Genomic DNA, 12,103 nt, shown 5'->3' with positions numbered 1-12,103 from the left:
ATCGGATCGGATCACAATCGGATGGAATTGGAGTGCCTGATTGCCCAATAGAGAAAAGCCAACTGTGTCTATATCTGCTCTGCTAACCTGTCATCTGTCTGCTCAGGGGGATCAGCGGAGAGATCAGGTGAATCCACTTGGACGGATTCCACTCCATCTGAAAGGGGCCTAAGGTTATTTGTTATACAGTGTTTATACAAATGTTTATTTTCTCTTTATACATTAACATTGTAATTGTTTTTTATATATTATAATTTATACACATAATGTATATTGTGGAAGGTGAGATGCAGTAGTAATGGGAATTGTCTGACCTACAGCCCTACGCTGCACCAACTGTAGATAAATATCTGACTGTATGGTCAGTTATCTTGTCAAATACAGTAGTTTTCATTTTGCTTTTGTTTTGTGTTTTTTTTTTTTTTTTAAGCTGTTATTGCTCATTGTAATTGAAGTATCATTAGTAATGCGTGATTTAAAAGATATTATGTATTTTATAATGAAACATGGTGTTACTTTTTCATTTATGGGTTCCCCATTTGAAAGCCAAGAGGATGCAAATCCCCGTATGTGCTGCAATGACCAGCAAGACTTGTACTGCTTGTTGTAAGGGTTAATTCTGTTTAGACCTGGGACAATCAGTAGAATTCTTTCGGAGGTCTGGAAGCATTCAATTCACAAGACAAGAGAGAGTCCTTCACTGAATGCTTGGCTTTAATGGTAAGACTTGTATCTTTACACAAATTATGAACAAAGAATATTGCACAACTTACAGAGAAGGAGAGAGGGAGGACAGAGGTCATTACATGACACATAATCCTTATACGAACATCTAGCCTTCAGACATAGTCTTAAACTAGTATTTTAGCTGACAGGGGATATTACCTGAAAACATAATTTAACTATGTAATACTGATGTTCTGACTTTGTCTGAAGACATCATTTCAAAACCAGTTTTTACCAGACCTTATCTATACTGTGGTCATTGTGAAAAATAAGCCCCTAAAAATAAGAGATTATTCCTCTGTCAGCTATATTCAAGTTTCATTCATGTTAACTCTTTCTCTTCCTTCAATCCCCTCTTAAATCATAAAACATGATTTCACCATGATCACTTTATGTTCTCTGTGTGGGGTCATTTTGTTGCATTGTATAATTACAGATACATTGAATAAGCTTGAACAATATATAACAAGGAAAAAAACAGGAACATTAAAATTAACATTCCTGCCTTTCAGAACCAAGAGAAAATGGAACCAAAAAAATCTTCCTAGTCCCTTTAAAGGGGTTCTACCCATCTTTGGCAATATTTCTCGCTTCAGCTTGGAGGTTTGACACCTACTTTCGGTGTTTATCAATTATATCATAATAATCAGGAACTTCAATACTGGTTTTATGAATCCATGTGCAGCACTCATAGTCCTCCGTTACTTCAGAGTCCAGTTAGAGCAGCACTGGATTCGGTAGCTACTTCGTGCATATCTAGTTGTTTACAAATAGCCCTTTGTTCAATACTTAACTGTTTGATGTCTACAGATTTTTTTCCAATAATTTCATCCATAATTTTGGAGTAGTTTTTCAATCTCTTCATTATTTCTATTCCCCATCCTGTCCATGAAGGAAACTATGCTCAGGCTTGGTCTTTATTAGAAAACAACTCTCTTTTCTCTATGTGTTTAAGGTGGTAAATGGGGTATGCGCTAGCTTTCAAAAGATGTTGGTGCTTTCCTTTTTCATCTTCTTATGATTCCCATAACTGGAATCAATGAGGCCAAATAACACCACCCAAGGGTACCAATCGGTATCCATGGATAGCATTCTTTGCTGCACCATACATATACACTATCCCCTAGGGAAAATGACCGTTGGCTTATAGTATCCTGAAAACTTTCAGAGCAGTGGCCAACTGGTTCAAAACGAAACACGGGATTGTTGACACCAGCTCCTCTATTCAAAACTGTTCTTAAATTTATATTAAGTTCTGGGTTATAATTACAGGGGCAGCTAAAAGAGGAATTTGGAGTGTGCTTGAATGCAATTTATTACATACCCAACATTTGTCATAATCTGACCTCTGAGAAAAAGAATACTTATACTGAAGTAACAACATTTTATCAGTGAAGGGTATGTATGAGTCCTTTAGGCCCTCCACGTTGGATTGCCTCCTTTGTCTAATTACTGTTCCATTAGAAGGGGGGGTGCATATGATCTTTAGGGTGCCAAAGTCCTTAGGATAATACATACAGTCAGTGATGACTCGTGGGCAGAAACACCATCAGTGTCAGCATAAAGAGTAGGCACAAGGCTTTCCCAAAAGTCTGTGGTGAGAGAAGTGAGGTCATCTTTTTCAGAGTCTTATTATCACCACACCTGCAAAGCAAATACAATAAAACATAGTAAAAATAAAACAGAGAGAGAGAACAATAGATATAAAAAAATAATGAGCAAACAATAGAACGGACAGTAGAGAGCGAACATAAGAGAGAGAACAATAGAAATAGAGAAGAAAAATAAAACCAACTCTTTTGGGCTGTATTATTTTATATATATATTTTTTTGTATTTTTGTGTGTGTTTTTTTTTTTTTTTTTACTTTTTCACTTTTATAAAAACTGTAAACTGAACGTTCCAGATTAGGGTCTCTCAAAATGTGATTGCTATCTCATTTTCGAGACCCTGTGTTAGTGTGCCTTAGGACTGTGTAGTGCTGTACCCTACAGTCACCGATGCAGAGACCAGGCTGGTCAGGACAGGAGGGGCAATAAAACAGGTGTCTCACCTAAATCCGCATTTTCTGCAGACATGACATCTTCTTTGGGGTGTTCTTTGGGTAGGGGTACCAGGGAGGACATATGGATATGCCTGTCATGCAGCCGGCTCACTGCATTTGCATTAGAAGGTGGGCCATAGCACTGTCTGGAAACAAAAGGGCTGTGACTATCTCTTCCTATAATTTTTCATCCTGAAGCTTTGGCCGGTGAGTAAAGCTTGTTTTTTTCCTTGGATCTATCCTTGGGTTTGTTTATATCATATGTAGCCTTCCTATGCTACTCACTGCAAAGGCCATTTATAGGTGGGGGTGGTGGACACCTTTTTTGTTGTAGAATTACTGTTATACTGGTCAGGCGGCGCACTGGCACCTTTGCAGCCATTGTGCGATTTGCTGGGTGTTCAGTGTGCTCTTGTACCTTTAAGAAGGGGTGGCTCCCTTCAGTCCACCTGTCCTCCACCTATCCATTAGAATGCATGTGCACCCACTGTGGAGTCTCTCATAAGTTAGAGATAGGACCACAGATACCAGGGTGCCTTGACGATTCTCTGTGGCTTACGCATTTATTTGTAAATGTGTGCAGACTAAACCCCTGTTTTCACGCATACTGTTAGATTCGGTTGTCAGTGGGCTGGCCGGTGAGTAAAGCTTGGTTTTTTTCTATGGATCTATCCTTGAGTTTGTTTATATCAAGGTCCATTGAAATCCCCTCAGTGGAGATTATGAGCCCTAAGAACTGGATGGACGGCTCCTTGAATTCACACTTTTCTGCTTTAGCATACAAGTTAAGACTTCACAGGGTGTTTAGTACTTTCTTGACTTGGTCCTGGTGGAGTTCAAGTGATGCTGAGAAGATCAAAATGTCATCCAGGTAAATGATCAGAAACAGGTCAAGGTACTCTTTGAAGGTATCATTCACGAGGTGTATAAAAAATAAGCCCTCGCGCCACTTGGTAATAAAGTGACTAAAGTGAATCAATATCTAAACTAGTATTCATAAATAAATAGAAAAAATTATAGAAAAAGATATAATCAATAAATAAATAACATGTGAACCACTGAGTGATATAAAGTGCATGTGCTAATCAATAGTGCAAAAAATGCAGCGGGACAGAATAGTGAACACAGACTATCAAGTGAAATAGGTAAAACAAGGAGTCCTGCGCAAATCGTGCCACTCATATAATATATTAAAAAATGTATAAAAATTATAAAAGCTTGAAACAGTCAATAAATGTATAAGAAGAAAAAAATAGTCCAAAAAAAGCACACAAATGAGTGAGGATAAAATATGGAAAAAGGGGGACCAATGATGCAAAGTCCACTAGTCCAGGCTCTCAGAACTCTCACCTTGAGATAGAATAAACAAGCAGATCAAATATAGCCCCAGGAATTTCTCATTTGGTTCACTGTATTAAGCCACTAAGGAAATGCAGGTGAGGGATGTAATACAAAACTTCCGCCACTAGAGGGCCAATCCCAGCATATAGGCTTTGCACTGTAGATTCTCCAATCTATTCCATAGTGTGTGGCTCAAAAACAAGAGGGAGAGGGGAAGGAGAGAGAGAGAGAGGACTCCAATAGTGTAGTAGTTTAAAATAAGCAGATAAATTTATTAGAATAGTATCCAAGACTCTCACATTTCAGATAAAATAAAAATCACAGTGAGGAAGATGGTTGTCTGGCCTCTTCCGCCAGTCTTACTCTACTTCCGGTTTGTCCTACGGCCACTCCCTACGCGTTACGTCATACCACGTGACTTCATGAGGATAGTATGATTATCCCCATGAAGAAGTCACGTATAAGTAAGTTTTAAAACAAGTCAAGTATAAATAAGTTTTAAAACACTGGAGAGGTGGTAACTTCATCCACCAGCTTAGCCGTAAAGAATCTTATTGGATTTATAAGACTAAAGTTTTAATGCCGGGAGGCTTGAACGTGGATTTTGATACTAATTGTTTTATTTCTGATCGGTAGATGTTGTTTTTTGTTTATATATATATTTTTCAATTTTTTCTGCTATTTATGTGATTATATAATATTGACTCATTAGTAGGAGATCTATGAGAATCAGTTTGGACACGGGATAATGTACATGATCTATTTTTCTATTATTGGTTTTTACAATTTATTAGTGCTAAGGATGTAGTTTTTAGTGTTTTTAGCACAAACTGTGATGCTCTGCTGGCTCAGCAATTTTTTTTTTTTAAATCTTTTTATTGAGTATAAAACATACAAACAGACAAACAACAGTAAACCTGCCACAGCATTGGGACTAGACCCACGCAGGAGTCAGTGCCAGCCGGCAATTGGGCTGCTTCCATCTCTAGTGACATACTGCTGTAACACATCTACAAGAAAAGAACATACAAACAACCTAATGCTGTATTGGCTCTTGCTCAATTGAAGTATCTAAGGATCAGATCTTTCAGTCGAAACCCAAAGGACCTTTATAGATATCAAATAAACCCGTATCAGAGATTACATCACAAAGAAGTCACCCAATGTATCAAAATCACATCCACCCGTAGAGTGGTATTATGTACATGCTCAGTCAGTCTGCGGTTGCCGTGGAGGCCTCTGCTAGCCATTTGGCCCACACTCTATCGTATTTTTTGGGGCATCCTCTATTTTGGTATGTTTCCTTATAGAGTGGTAATAATTTATTAACATGTGTTTTCCATAGCAATATGGACGGTGGGGCATGTTTTTTCCAGCGGAGATTGATCATTTTCCTGGCATAGAAAATGAGAGTTCTCTCTGCGATCCTGGGGGCTTATTCTTCTACTAAGCCTAGAAAGCATATCTGCGGGGTTGGGGCTATATCTATTCCCACCACTTCTTGTATTACAGATAGTACTTGTGATCAGTAGTTTTTAATTGCTGGGCAGGCCCAGAAGATGTGTATAAAGTCGCCCGGATCCCCTGTACACCTCCAACACTCCGAGGACAGGGAGGTTCTCATTTTATGCAATCTATATGGGGTAGTATATGCCCGGTGTAGTATTTTATTATTATACAGGTTATATACAGTTTGCGCAGAGCTTTACAACATGAGGGCAGACATTACAGTTACATTACAATTTGGTACAAGGGGAATCAGAGGGCCCTGCTCGTTAGAGCTTACAATCTATAAAAGGAAGGGTCAATTGATACAAAAGGTAATAGCTGTGGGAGGGATGAGCTGATGGAGGAAGTAAAACAGTGTTAGAAGCAGGATAGGCTTTTTTGAAGAGAAGGGTTTTAAGGGATCGTCTAAAGATGGATAGATTAGGGGACAGTCAGACAGATTGGGGTAGGGAGTTAAAAAGGATGGGAGAAGCTCTGGAGAAATCCTGGAGGCGGTCTCGAAGTGAGACCAACATTTTGATGGTGAAATCCCACATGTCCTCCCAGTCCTCAGAGTCTAGTCCAGGGATGTCATGTGTCCATTGCTGACAGAGCTTTGACAGATCTGGAGAGGAGACCCTAAGGACATGTGCATACAGGACCAAGGTCGGTTTCCTGGTGCATTCAAATCTTGTGAACCTCTCCAGATTGGATAGCACTATTTGCATGTAGTTGGGCATTATTTGGGCTTTAAACGCATGAGACATTTGCATATAGCAAAATAAATGCGAGGGAGGCACATTGTTGTGGGTAGGGATGAGCTTCGTGTTCGAGTCGTACGTACGTACGTTCGACTCGAACATTGGCTGTTCGTCCGTTCGGCGAAATCCGAACTCTTGGTCCGTTCGCGTCAAAATTCGTGTGGCGGGCACGGCCCACAATGCACTGCGATGGCTCAGTGCATTGCTGGCTCGTGATTGGCCAAGCATGCACTGTGACCCCGCATGCTTGGCCAATCGCAGCGCCAGCAGCGAGGAGAGCCATGATTGGCCACAGGCATCCTGCCTGTGGCCAATCATAGCTCAGGCTGTGTAGTGCACGCCCCACACTATATAAGGCCGCCTTTGAGGCGGCCTCGTGTAGTGTGTTGGCATCTGAAGCAGTGGGTGTTCTGTGTACCTTCAACACAGTTACACACCAATCGTTTTTGGCTGATTTCCTATCTTGCTCTTGTGTAGTGGTTATTGTCTGTGCCCTGACCGCAGTATACACCACTATATTCACCTCACCTATATAGCTAGTGATCTAGCTTTAATAATAGAGCTTGCAGTCAGTAGTGTTAGGAGATAGTGCGTGCTGTCTGCGTGCTCTGTACCCAGTACATACCGCTATAATCCACCTACATAGCTGTTCTCTATTTGAGCCCAATTGCCATCTGCAGGAGTTATTGGAAGTTGTGTGTGCTTCCAGCACAGCACAGTATACATCTGTATATACCCCTTTAACTCTGCTGTTTTCTGGTTATTGTCTGCGTGCCCTGACCACAGTATACACCGTGATATTCACCTCACCTATATAGCTAGTGGTCCATCTTTAATAATAGAGCTTGCAGTCAGTAGTGTCAGGAGTGCGTGCTGTCTGCGTGCTCTGTACCCAGTACATACCGCTATAATCCACCTACATAGCTGTTCTCTATTTGGGCCCAATTGTCATCTGCAGGAGTTATTGGAAGTTGTGTGTGCTTCCAGCACAGCACAGTATACATCTGTATATACCCCTTTAACTCTGCTGTTTTCTGGTTATTGTCTGCGTGCCCTGACCGCAGTATACACCGTGATATTCACCTCACCTATATAGCTAGTGGTCCATCTTTAATAATAGAGCTTGCAGTCAGTAGTGTCAGGAGATAGTGCGTGCTGTCTGCGTGCTCTGTACCCAGTACATACCGCTATAATCCACCTACATAGCTGTTCTCTATTTGAGCCCAATTGCCATCTGCAGGAGTTATTGGAAGTTGTGTGTGCTTCCAGCACAGCACAGTATACATCTGTATATACCCGTTTATCTCTGCTGTTCTATAAAAAAGGCATCTGCATGATTTAGTGAGTGTTGTGTGCCTCCAGCACATTATAAACTACCCAACTACTGTTTTACCCAACTCCCTTCAGGCCATTACCATGTCTGGAAGGCCAGCAAGGAGAGGCAGACAGGCGCGAGCCGATAAAAGAGGGCAAGCAGGCTCTGTGTCTAGAGACAACAGTGCTGGTCGTGGACGCGGTGCATTGTCATCATCACGTGGCCATGGGACATGCTTGTCCTTCTTTTCTGCAGCTGGACATGTTGAACCGCAACATGCCAACGACTTGGTAGAGTGGATGACCAAGCCCTCTTCATCCTCCTCATCCTCTCTCACCCAGTCTCAGGGTAGTAGCAAAGCAGCTGCCAACGCATCGTCTTCCCTCCTCTCAATGTCATCATCAGTGACTCCTTCCCTAGACCCACCACGTCCTCCTGAGGAGTCTCCTGAACTCTTTGAGCACAGTGTTGGGTACATGCTCCAGGAGGATGCCCAGTGTTTGGTGGGCTCTGATGATGACACTCAGCTAGAGGAAGGCAGTAGCGTGAGCGCAGAGAGAGGGGATGCTCAAGAAGGACAGCAATCTGGCAGTCATGTTCCACAAGCTGCAGCATACTGCCAGGTTTGCTACAGCGATGAAGAGGGAGGGGATGATGAGGGCACTGACTCCACGTGAGTGCCTGGAAGGAGGGAGGAGGAGGAGGAGGCACATGTCCAACGAGGCAGGATGCCCTCTGGGGGCCAGCTTAGGGGCAGCACACCGACTGAATCACACCGCAGAGCTCCGCCTGCGCAGAGTGCTTCCTCTGCGCGTTATTCTAAAAGTTCTTTGGTGTGGGCCTTTTTTGAGACGAGTGCATCAGATCGCACCGCTGCTATTTGCAACATATGTCTCAAGCGTATCTCACGTGGCCAAAACATCAGCCGCTTGGGCACCACATGCTTGACCAGACATATGTTGACCTGCCATGCAGCTCGTTGGCAAGCGTACCTCAAAGACCCACACCAAAGAACAAAGCGGACCTCTCCTTGCTCCTCATCAGCTGGCATCTCCAACCCCACTAGACCTTCAGTCCTCTCTGAAACCTGCTCTGAGAGGAATGAAGGTGTAGAATTAGGTGTGTCACAGCCAAGTGCTTCCGCGAAATCTGCTAGTGGTACATCCACATCCGATTATAGCAGGCAAATGTCCCTGCCCCAGCTGCTGGACCGGCAGAAGAAGTTTACTCCCAGCCATCCACATGCCCAGCGGTTGAATGCTAGCTTGGCTAAATTGCTAGCACTTCAACTGCTGCCTTTTCAGTTGGTAGACTCGGCCCCCTTCCGTGAGTTTGTACAATGTGCGGTTCCTCAGTGGCAGGTCCCCAAACGCCACTTTTTCTCACGGAAGGCGATTCCGGCTCTCTACCGGCATGTGGAAGGCAATGTCCTTGCCTCGCTGGACAGGGCGGTCAGCGGTAAGGTGCATATTACCGCTGACTCATGGTCCAGCAGGCATGGACAGGGACGTTACCTGTCTTTCACGGCCCATTGGGTCACTCTTCTGGCTGCTGGGAAGGATGCAGGACAAGGTGCAGTAGTGTTGGAGGTTGTTCCGCCACCACGCCTCCAAAATGCTACTATTGGTTGTGACACACCTCTCTCCTCCACCCCCTCCTCTTCTTCTTCCTCCATGGCCTCTTCCAGTGCTCTGTCCTCAGAACCAGCGGTGCTCCGTAGGCGTTCCAGGGGCTACGCAAGTACGCAGGCAAAACGATGCCATGCCGTGCTTGCGCTGGTTTGTTTGGGGGACAGGAGCCACACTGGGGCGGATGTTTTGTCAGCTCTGCAGGGGCAGGCCGAGAGGTGGTTGACGCCACGCCAGCTTAAGCCAGGAATGGTGGTTTGCGACAAAAATAATAATAATAATAATAATAAATTTTATTTATAATGCACTTTCCATCAAAAGACCTCAAAGTGCTACATAATTACAATAAAAACAAACAAACCGCTTAATTTACAAAACATTTGCTAAAAAGAAAAGTCTTCAACCCCTTTTTAAAATTTTCAGTAGACTGAGAAACCCTCAGACTATCAGGCAAAGCATTCCACAGACGTGGGGCAGCAGCACAAAAAGCCCTATCTCCCATGGTTTTCAACCTAGTTTTTGGAACCTCTAAACAATTCAAATTAGTTGAGCGAAGGGAACGCGGTAGATTTTGCAATCTAAGAAGTTCCTTAAGATAAGGTGGAGCTTGTCCATGTATGCATTGATGCACAAGAAGAGAGACCTTATACTCAATCCTTGTAGAGACCGGCAGCCAATGAAGAGATTTTAAAATTGGAGTGATATGCTCATGCTTCCGCACTCTCATTAGGATCCTCGCTGCAGAGTTTTGAACGTATTGCAACCTCTGCATGCTCTTTCTCGGAATCCCAATGAGAAGTGCGTTGCAATAATCCAGCCTGGAGGAGACAAAGGCATGAATCAATCTTTCAGCATCGGAAAAAGAAAGGATAGGACGAAGTTTAGAGATATTACGAAGGTGGTAGAAAGAAGTCTTGCATACTTGATTTATATGAGCTTCAAAAGTGAGTTGGGAATCCATTTTTACACCAAGATTAGTGACAACAGACGAAACTGGAATTTTAGAGCCTGAAAAGGCAATACTTGTTATCAGCGATGATTTAATCTGGTGAGATGTTCCAATCATAATAAACTCAGTTTTGGAGCTATTTAGTTGCAAGAAATGTTGTTCCATCCACTCCTTTATCTCCTCCAGACAGGCGGTAAGGACTGATAGGGGTGACTGCACTGAAGGAGTTTCAGCTGCAGCTTTTACATAAAGCTGTGTATCATCAGCATAACAATGGAAAGAAATATTATAACGATTTATAATATGGCCCAAGGGAGTAAGATATAGAATAAATAAAATCGGGCCAAGCACTGACCCTTGGGGAACTCCGCAGGTAACCATATGCGGTTTAGATTTAAAATGACCCAATGTAGTTTGTTCAATCCTATCTGTAAGATATGACTCGAACCAACTGAAGGCAAAATTTTTTAGTCCAACATTATCACGAAGACTATCTAAAAGAATGCCATGATCGACAGTGTCGAACGCAGCTGACAAATCCAACATAATAAGTAAAGACGGAGAACCGGCATCAGATGACATAAGAAGATCATTTGTAACCCGAACAAGAGCGGTCTCCGTACTATGAGCAAAACGAAAGCCTGATTGAAATTTTTCAAAAAGGCTGTTATGCTTGAGATGATCCTGAAGATGACTTGCAACTGCTTTCTCAAGTACCTTAGATAAAAAGGGAAGATTAGAAATAGGCCTATAATTAGAAAGGACTTCCGGATCAAAAGTGGATTTTTTAAGCAGTGGTCTAATAACAGCACTTTTTAAAATGGAAGGAACATGGCCAGTTCGAAAAGAGTAATTAACAACAGCAGTAATCAATGGACTTAAAACTAAAACATAAGTTTTTACCAGTGGAGTTGGAAAAGGATCCAAGGAACAGGTTGTGGGCTTCATTCGCTTAACAATACCCTGTACCTCTTCCAATGACACCTCTGGTAAATGATCCATTTGTCGTGGCACAAAACAGTTTAAATGGACAGTTTGAGCCAAAGGACCAGACAGAGAGGAACGGATATGATCAATCTTGGATCTAAAAAAATCCATAAATTCATTACACCGCTCTTCCGAAATAGCAGTAGTCGATGGCGAATTTGGCTTAAGCAATTGATTTATAGTTGAAAAGAGCTGCTTAGAATTTCCTGAACTATTTTGTATAACTTTAGAATAGAACTGCGACCTAGCCTCCTTAAGGGACTGTGCATATAGATGTTGATGCTCCCGGTAAATTTGTTTATGGACAGTGAGGCCAGAGGCTCGAAAACGCCGTTCAAGAACCCGTCCCACTGCCTTCATCTTACGAAGCTCATCTGTATACCACAGGGCTGAGTGAGTAAAAGTAACAGCTCTCGTTTTAAGTGGGGCATAAAAGTCCAACAGACTGCTAAGCTGGCTATTATAATAAGCCACCGCATCATCAACAGAGCAAAATTGTGTAGATAGATGCTGAAAATCCATTGCCAAAAGTTCAGGATTTATATTTTTTAAGTTTCTAAAACAAATGTCCCGCTTGGGCTTATAACAACTGGATGATGATATCAAATCCATTGAAATAGCCATATGGTCTGACACACTTAGGTCATACACCTGCAAATTAGTCAAAGGAGCAAAATTCGTAATGACCAGATCCAAGGTATGCCCCCTAGTATGTGTGGGGACATCAACGAGTTGTTTTAAATTAAAACAATCCAGCAGCTGAAGAAATTCCGCTGCGGGATGGCACGAAGGGGTATCAACATGAATATTTAAATCTCCTAAAATAATAACATTTACATTTGATATACAAAAGGTTGTTAAAAGA

This window comes from Lithobates pipiens, unplaced genomic scaffold (assembly GCF_037356315.1).
Source record: "Lithobates pipiens isolate NorthernLeopardFrog02 unplaced genomic scaffold, aLitPip1_a1.2 Scaffold_16, whole genome shotgun sequence".
Taxonomy (NCBI): Eukaryota; Metazoa; Chordata; class Amphibia; order Anura; family Ranidae; genus Lithobates; species Lithobates pipiens.
This window is presented reverse-complemented; position numbering follows the sequence as displayed.